Consider the following 10,238-nt stretch of genomic DNA (forward strand, 5'->3'; position numbering starts at 1 on the left):
GTTGATGATAAATATAATCTAAACAAGCAAATTCGATGAATTGGAATCCCCCGCCGAAAGGGTCAGAGTTGAGGAACGGCAAAAAAAATATATCCAGCAAAAAGTTAAGAATGTTACCAAGAAGCAAATAATTTCATTAGTCAAAATCAAATTAAAAGAAAATGAATGGTTTGTTTGGGTGGGGCTGGGGGGGGGGGGGGGGGGGGGGGAGGATACAACAGTTTACATGTTGATTATAAATATTGATAGAAAATGAAAAATGAAAAAAAAAAAAATGGGGGGGGGGGGGGGGGGAACCAAGGTAAGGTGATGACCAGGTGTAGGTACACAACATCACATGTTTATAATAAATGTTCATGGAAAAGAATGAAAGAAGTTTAATGAAATTCTTCCAATTGGTTGGTTTGATATGTACAGATCTGTGGATTTTTAAACAATTAAAGGGCAATAACTATATGGAAAATTGACCAATCGAAAAAAAACTTGAAGGGCATCGTCGCAGTATCTTGGTTCATGTCTGTTTCAAGTTTGATGAAATTCTACCTGCTAGTTACTGAGAAATGGCTGCAGACAGACATTTTTCATTAAATCAAGGGCAATAACTCTGACGGAAATTGACCTATCAAAAAAAAAAAAAAAAAACTTGAAGGGCATCGTCGCAGTATCTTGGTTCATGTCTGTTTCAAGTTTGATGAAATTCTACCTGCTAGTTACTGAGAAATGGCTGCAGACAGACATTTTTCATTAAATCAAGGGCAATAACTCTGACGGAAATTGACCTATCAAAAAAAAAAACTTGACGGGCATCAGCACAGTATCTTTGGTTCATGTCTATTTCAAATTTGATGAAATTCTACCTGTTAGTTACTGAGAAATGGCTGCAGACGGACATTTTTTATTAAATCAAGGGCAATAACTCTGAGGGAAATTGACCAATCAAAAAAAAAACTTGACGGGCATCATCGCAGTATGTTGGTTCATGTTTATTTCAAGTTTCATGAAATTCTACCAAGCAGTTACTGAGAAATGGCTGCGGACGGACGGACGGACTGACGGACGGACAACGCCATTTCAATACCCCCCTCCCGATTTCATCGGCGGGGGATAATAAATAGGCCTATATGTTATAGTTACGACAGCATTACTACAGTCAAACCTCGGCTTAAGACATAACTCTTGAATACCACTAATTCCATTTCCGATTTAAACATTTGCAGTGTGTTTACCTGTGGGTAAAGATCACCTCCAGATATCGATCCATTTTTTGGCTCTCCCAACGGTAGTGTCCAAAGATAGGTAACTAAACTAGCTGTAACATCAATAACATTTGGTGGTACTTGTAGTGGTATCTGCTGCGGTAAATATTGCAAAGAGGATTGGTACCGTATAGGCCGAAATCTGGCACAGGTATTTTAAAGATTATTTGTAATGGTTGTTCTCTGGAAGTGGTAAATGTTTTGTAGTGGTTTATGCTGCGGTAAATGTTGCAAAGATGATTGATATTGGTCGTATCTGCAGGATCACGTAAGAGTTGCAGGTGATGATTACAGTTATTGTGCGGTAAATTGCAATGGATGGTATAGGTCGTAGTCGACGAGTATTGAAAGATTTTATGGTTTGTAATTGAGGGTTCTATCGGTATTAATGGTAATCTAGGTTAATTGCTGTGTAAGTTGCAAGTAAAGATATCTGTCGTCTTGCAGGGATATGCGGGTAAGTTTGCAAAAGGATTGTATGGTCGTCTCCTTGTATTGAATATTCGGTAATGGTTTGCAGTGGATTAATGTGGGTTCGTCCGCTGTGTAAGGAATATGCGCCTGGTAAGTCTTGCAAAGAGGATTCATATTGGGCGTCCCCTTGCAGTGGAATATGCGGCTGTAAGTCTTGCAAAGAGGATTCATATTGGGCGTCCCCTTGTAGTTGAATATGCGGCGGTAAGTCTTGCAAAGGGGATTCATATTGGGCGTCACCTTGCAGTGGAATATGCGGCTGTAAGTCTTGCAAAGAGGATTCATATTGGGCGTCCGCTTGTAGTGGAATATGCGGCGGTAAGTCTTGCAAAGAGGATTCATACTGGTCGTCCCCTTGCAGTGGAATATGCGGCGGTAAGCCTTGCAAAGAGGATTCATATTGGTCGTCCCCTTGCAGTGGAATATGCGGCGGTAAGTCTTGCAAAGAGGATTCATATTGGTCGTCCCCTTGCAGTGGAATATGCGGCGGTAAGTCTTGCAAAGAGGATTCATATTGGGCGTCCCCTTGCAGTGGAATATGCGGCGGTAAGTCTTGCAAAGAGGATTCATATAGGTCGTTTTCGGCGGCGGTAAGTATTGCAAAGAAGATTGGCATTTCCGGCGCAACAATTTTCTTTCCTGCTTATCGACACATTTTAGTGCAGGAAGTCTGACAGTGGTTAGTTTGCAAATACATTAAGTCTAGTTTACTACAGCATTGTGAGTGATACGTAGCTAAAATCAATGACAAATTAACAATAGCACATCGGTCAACATTTAAATTCAATTTATTTTTATGTGTTACATGTACATTATTTTAAAAGCCTAACTTTATTTTAATATCATGCAAAGTTGGTCTAGTACACGGTTTTATGCACCAGAAGGTAAATCAAAACAAAACTATCAGTCAAATACCCTGGGATTCTAATCAAAATTTGGGTAAATGAGAAAGCATGTCGATTTACCGATGCAGTAGCAGTACCGGATGGTATTAGTAGCGACAATAGAAGTACCTTTAAAAACAAGAAAGTTGAAAGTGGCATTGTTAAAGAATGCAAACACCTATATTCAAAAGTTAAGATCACCAAGGTCGGCTGGTGATGAGAAACAGTGAAGTTTTGCGGTTTTTTTTTTTGTTTAATATTCAAAATATAAGTTTGGGACTAAATCCATGATTGGAATTCCACACCCTTGAATTTCAAAGGCAATTACTCTGTTTTTACTGGTCAAACATTACCATTTTTTTAGATGTCTTTGCCTTAGTATTGCACCGACGTTGGCTTCTACACCGTGCACAACGTAAAAATATTTAATACTATTTAGTTGTCTTGTGAATGATAAACCTTCTGTGAAAGTGTCATGATAAATAGTCCGGAAATATAATGTCTAGTATGTTAAAAAGTGGCAAAATAATAGTTTTGTCTCATTCACTGGTCATAACTAGTTTTCCCATTGTCGGACTTTTTTAATACCTTGTTTCCTATCGTTGAACATGACCTAGATCTATACTGAAGTAGGACATACATATGCTGTGAAAATTTCATGATGATTTTACGAATATACATGGCATTTGATGTGTTATCAATGTGAAAGGGAGTCTTGCAGAATCAGGGGTTGTAATAATCATTCCGAGTAACGAACTTGATTTAAACCTTGAAGCTAAAGACACCCTAGATGAGATTATTTGAGGCTGTTAAGAATGTTATATTGGTAAAACGACATCTTTGCAGTCATAATATCTATATAAGTATCTATTATATGCAGACCTATTCGTCAGCAAATCTTTCTTCTATATCTTTCTTCTACAGTTGAAACACGATTTCTATATAAGAATCCGTGTTAAAACTAATGCACTAGTACCAGTAAATCTATATATACATCTAAAAGTCTGTATGAGAAAGTACTGTTGTGCGTCACATGAATGGCCTACATCATTCATTGATTCATTGGTTACCTTTATATACAAATGCAAGATACGTCACGGACTGCCGCTTGAAACACGGGAAATGAAAACAAAATGTTTATGCTCAGCACATGATTAAGAAAACTAATCGGAAGGCATTGAATAACATATAGATTGATCGGAAGGCAGTTCTTAGGAAGTTCGTAATGTTGATTAATGAATATTGTCATCAGTTTATTGATTACATGTGTTCTGGTGATATTAATAACAATATTCCCAGGCCTTAGTAGTTCCATTTACAAATTAGTTGTGCGTAACCCGCGGGTCACTCGCTCGCAATTCACTCATTAGGTCTGTCAAACTCTCAGACTTTCTATGCTTCATGAAACATGTTTTTTTTTATTTCTGTAGAGATAAATAACTGTTTTATATGTTTCTATTCGATATGATTAAGGTAGACGCTGTTTATGCACTCTTGTTTAGGTCAGTACGTATAGAAAAATACTATGAATCGAGAAGTTCGGACCCCGAGCGAGGCATAATGGGTCATGTTTACTGCAAAAAAAAAAAAAGAAAAAAAAAAGAAAAGAAATATTTTCAGTTAAACACAAGCACAATGTAAAATTAGCTCAAAGTGTAGTTGTAATGTAGGTCCTGCGTTTTCATTACAAATTCTATTACAGATTCTACGGCGCAGTCATTTCTTAATGACAATGCTACAAAAATGTCGCCCGCCCGCTTAGCTCAGTAGGTAAGAGTGTTGATCTACGGATCGCGGGGTCGCGAGTTCGATCCTCGGGCGTATGTTCTCCGTGACTATTTGATAAACGACATTGTGTCTGATTCTGAATCATGTGGGGAAGTTGGCAGTTACTTGCGGAGAACAGGGTTGTACTGTGACAGAATCCAGGAACACTGGTTAGGTTAACTGCCCGCCGTTTTATGACTGAAATACTGAAAAACAAACAAACAAACAAAAATGTCAAGCATAGACCAACAAAATATTGCAACGACGTTAAAAGATAATACTTGATACAACAAAATACTGAGAACTATTCCACCATTTCTTCGCCCATGTGGCAATTAACCTAAAGGATAATGTGTTTTTTTTTTCCCGTTCATTAGGTTACTGGTGCTGTTTAAACTAGAATTAGAAGATTGTAAACATGTTTTCATTATAGGTTTGCAGCCCTTGGATGTTACTGAATTTTTTGTATTAGAATAAAAACTGCCAGCTATTTCGGCGTTTTTTTTTTGTTTTTTGTTGTTTTGTTGTTTTTTGTTTCTTTTTTGGTTACAAACTCATTTCACATGAATCTTTGGAATGACATATTTGTATTTTCAGACACGGACAGTGCCTTAAGAATCAGGTGTATTTTAACTTAATGCAGTAATGATAATTGCACCAGAATATCTAAGATCTCTGGCTGTGTAACGATCCACTGAGTTTAACGACATATCATCAAATAAGAAATGGAAGACATTTTCGGTAACATTATTATATATAATGATATTAATTACAGCTGAAATACAATTTCTTTAAACTTAAGAGCCGTCGTGTCTTCATTGAAATATTTCTAGACATTGTCAATATATCAGCTTGGTTAATATAATCTATAAAGAAGTGTATCTTTTCTCTTTAATTTTGTTTAGTTGATATATAGCTTTGTACCATTGTTTTTGTGGAAACTTACGCAAAACGAAAAAAAAAATATTAAGATCATTTAAGTACATTAATGTATATGTATATGACCATGTATTTTGTTGAAATGTGTTATATATATTCTGCAAAATTACAATATAACAATATAAGGTTAAAAGGTGGATGCCTCTCCGGCTCCTGCTATATCGTTTGGGGCGATAATGAATATGGTTAAACCTCCATGACCTCAAACATGCAAAACAAATATATAAAAAAATATGTGAGCACTTTTAACAGTCCTCTTTGACACAGTATTACTGTTTCCTTGTCTATTAATGTAGTGCAAGCCTAATCCAAGGCAACAAACAAGACATGTTTGGAATAACTACAGTTCTAATCTGAATATTGAATGACATTCTGGACACTTGTTTAACAGTTTCTCCGTATATTTGACAGACAAGAGTAACTTTCAATGCAAACATTGCATCAGTCAGCATATTAAATCTGCATTGAAAGTTACTTAGATTAAAACTTCTTTGTCTCCAGATTTTCTCAAGTTGATGTTCAGCTACTTTATTATTTTAATTTGCAAGATCGGTGAGCAAACAATGTGCTACCAATTCTTCTGGAAATATCAAAATCATTTCTCTTATATATTCCGACCAATCTTTTTTGGCTTTGATTCAGTGTCTAGCCCGCCCTCGTAGCTCAATAGGGAGCGCGCAGATCTACGGATCTCGGGGTCGTGAGTTTGAGCCCTGGGCGAGGCGTATGTTCTCCGTGAGGATTGTGTCTGAAATTATTCGTCCTCCACCTCTCATTCATGTGGGGAAGTTGGCAGTTACTCGGGAGAACATGTTTGTACAGGTACAGAATCCAGGAACACTGGTTAGGTTAACTACCCGCCGTTGCATAACTGACACACTATTGAAAAACGGCGTCAAACCCCAGAAAAACAAACAAACAGATCCGGTGTTTTCAGAAGAAAAGGGACATAATCATACAATATTTGAATAACCTCAGGAGATATCTCCTGTGAACAAACTACAGGGTCTGAAGGGATGTGTGTGTAATCGCCTCCTGGCTCGATTTAAGATCAAGTGAGGGCGAATCATGCTGGATGTTCTACAGAAAGATTATGAGTTATCGCTTAGAAAGCACATGTATGAGTTAGTCATACGTATAAATCTTACTGCGAACCTTTCCAGCTAGTTTTTCTTCTATCATTGAAAATTTACATGACTATATATCTTGTTGATTGTATTGACATCAAAAAGAATGTTTGAACTGAGCTCGTAGCGCTCGTGTTAAGTGACTTAAACTGTTTCCCTATAATTCATACTTGTTATAAGCCTATCTGTAGCCGTCACTGGTAGAGTCCTCAAGAAGACTGTAAGCAAATTTGTTGGAAAATTGTGCAAGGTACTGAAAAAACTTTTCATTTTAAGGAGCTTCCCTGGTTCTTTAGCGTGCCAGGTGTAAAATACAAATACGCATGCCTCTTATTTCAGTGTTTATTAGTTGGAAGAGCGGAATCACTGGAAAACAACTTCTGCTCTTATACCCCAGTGTTATTTGAAGGAGCAGGATCACTGGACCAAAGTGTCCGCTCTTATGCACGCCCTCCAGTTTTAGATATAACTTGTTTTTCATAATATCATATCATAAAAACAGAAACTGACATCATTACAAAAGAAGTGAAAAATCTCAGTGATGCAAAACCTGTCTTTTCGCCGAGAGATTATATACAAAATATCAAATTTCAAAGAATTTATAATGAAACATGTCGTCATCACTCTGGTGCTCGCGATTAGATACTTAGAATTAAGCTTTATCCTGGTAAATTTCTAAAAAATGGACTGGTCCATCATTCAATTTGGGCAGTACCAGTTATCATTTGATGGATTGTTCATTGAAAATTTACTGACTGCAGACGCTGATCAGCCTGCAGGCTGAAGCAGGCTAAAGGTTAAGAAAATTTATAATAATATAATATGATATGCTTACTGATGCAAATTTTAAGTAACAGGATCTCTAGGATGTTTATGAAACAACATCGTTTCTGCTGTGAGGTATACCGCGGATTCTCTGCGGTCATAGTGATTGACCTAATATCCGGAACGGTTTCTGATCTGCAATGCATTTTATTGATAAACATAACGATGTGATATTAGACAAATCACTTCCTCGAAGCGTCGAGAAGTTGGCACTGACATCGAAGATCGAAAATCGAAATTAAATTTCTAGCCAGCTTTAAACTTCGAGCCAGCTCGAAGATCGAAATTCAACATTGAATATGAATTTCGTGCTAGCTTTTAACTTCTAGCCAGCTCGATTATCGAAATTAAAGATAGAATTTCGAGCTGGAATTGAATTTCGAGCCAGCTCGAAGATCGAAATTCAGATTTTCTAAAACTTGAATATCGAGCTGGGGTTGAATTTCGAGCCAGCTCGAAGATCGAAATTCAGATTTTCAAAAAGTTGAATATAGAGCTGGGGTTGAATTTCGAGCCAGCTCGAAGATCGATATTCAGATTTTTAAAAAGTTGAATTTCGAGCTAGGGTTGAATTTCGAGCCAGCTCGAAGATCGAAATTCATATTTTGAAAAAGTTGAATTCCGAGCTGGAACTGAATTTCGAGCCAGCTCGAAGATCGAAATTCAGATTATAAAAAAGTTGAATTTCGAGCTGGAGTTGAATTTCGAGCCAGCTCGAAGATCGAAATTCAAATTATAAAAAAGTTTAATTTCGAGCTGGGGTTGAATTTCGAGCCAGCTCGAAGATCGAAATTCAAATTATCAAACAGTTGAATTTCGAGCTGGGGTTGAATTTCGAGTCAGCTCGGAGATCGAAATTCAGATTTTGAAAATCTTTTTGATAATTGGAATTTCGATCTTCGAGCTGGCTCGAAATTCAACCTCAGCTCGAAATTCAACTTTTTGATAATTTGAATTTCGATATTCGAGCTGGCTCGAAATTCAACTTTTTGAAAATCTGAATATCGAGCTGGCTCGAAATTCAACCCCAGCTCGAAATTAAACTTTTTCATAATTTGAATTTCGATCTTCGAGCTGGCTCGAAATTCAACCCAAGCTCGAAATTCAACCTTTTTAAAATCTGAATATCGATCTTCGAGCTGGCTCGAAATTCAACCCCAGCTCTATATTCAATTTTTTTAAAATCTGAATTTCGATCTTCGAGCTGGCTCGAAATTCAACCCCAGCTCGAAATTCAACTTTTTCAAAATCTGAATTTCGATCTTCGAGCTGGCTCGAAATTCAATTCCAGCTCGAAATTTTATCTTGAATTTCGATCTTCGAGCTGGCTAGAAGTTAAAAGCTAGCACGGAATTCATATTCAATGTTGAATTTCGATCTTCGAGCTGGCTCGAAGTTTAAAGCTGGCTAGAAATTTAATTTCGATTTTCGATCTTCGATGTCAGTGCCAACTTCTCGATGCTCTTCCTCGACCCTTTTTATAAAAGGTAGAGCACCGGCAAGGAAGATCGTGTTTTCGTTCTTCATGTGTACATTCGCTTATAATACTGTTAATAAGCTCAGAGTAAAAGCTTCAGCCAAATGCTGGTAACTTTAAAATTCCCATTAAGTATTATAAATAACTGTTATGGTTGTGAGATATCTCTGACAGGTGCTTCACAATTTCTCAGTAAGAATGACGGGTGACATTTAAGGTTGAAATTGCACTTTATTAGTCAGCATTACAGCTACACTGACAATTATTTAGATGACATGTCTCGTCTTTGACAACGTCACCAGTTATTAAAAGACTTCACTTTGAGGAAGTTTAGATCAATTGCCAACCACTCAGCATGCCATGATCACATCAAGACATATCAAAGGGAAGGTAAACCGAACGATTAATATATTAATGTGGACAGGGTTTTGGTTATATTTGTGATGGAATGCATTCAGTTGCTCAGACCGTCTTCGTTACATGTCAATGTTAACATGTGTTTGTTTTTGCCAAGACATTTATGTGAGGAGTCACAATTATAAACACCAATGTGTCACACATGTAACGCAAATTGCAAATAACCAAGCAGCCCAGACCCAGTCGGTTTGAGAAGTGCTTTCACGGTCCCGTCAGATACATTCGAACGGGACAATGTAGTGTTTGACTGTAAAAGGGTTGCTTGCAAAATAGTCGGGTTTTCACCTCGCTTAGATTAAAAAAAATGCTTTTTTATTTCACCGAATAAAAAATCAAAACTACCATATAAGGCTTAACCTTACAAACTTTCCCCAACGACACCCGCTTCTTACCCACACAGAGGATGCTATGATATATGTCTTTAGATAACAACCGAATAAAACAACATTGCTGACATTTACACATCTGCTTAAGGAGAATATAAATTATGTATTGTTAATACTATATATAGTCATTAAGTACATCCTGGCTACATGCTCTAGTAAATGTACGGTTGTTTTTGTATCACAAAATTAGTTTATAAAACAAAACAAAAAAACAACAACAGGATATTAACAAGTATGTCATTTCATCTAACATAAAGCAAAACAACCGTTCTAACATTAAGGTGTTGATTGGATAAATCTGTATGAACTTTAAAGCTTGCCATTTTCTCTAATTATGAAGAAGACATTTGTTTGTTTCAGCGTATAAAATTATTATCTGTCACTGAATATACACTTTATGCAATATTTTCGTAGCCGTCTGTGAAAGTTTCACGAGTGAAAATAGTTCAGTCCATTTATTGTTTTTATTTTCTTTAATTGTGTAACCAAATTCTACCATTTATTCAGAGATATGGTACCATTCAGAAATATGGTTGATATTTTGAACGTCAGATTACAAGGAATATTTCAATGGCAAACTTGCGAAAATCAGTGTAATGAAAGGAACATGAAAACCGTTAATTCAAACTATTGTTCTTCCTTTTATCATTTTTTTTTCTGTGGAAGGTTCAACGATACCTCTGTAA

Source organism: Mercenaria mercenaria, chromosome 9 (genome assembly GCF_021730395.1).
Source record: "Mercenaria mercenaria strain notata chromosome 9, MADL_Memer_1, whole genome shotgun sequence".
NCBI lineage: Eukaryota > Metazoa > Mollusca > Bivalvia > Venerida > Veneridae > Mercenaria > Mercenaria mercenaria.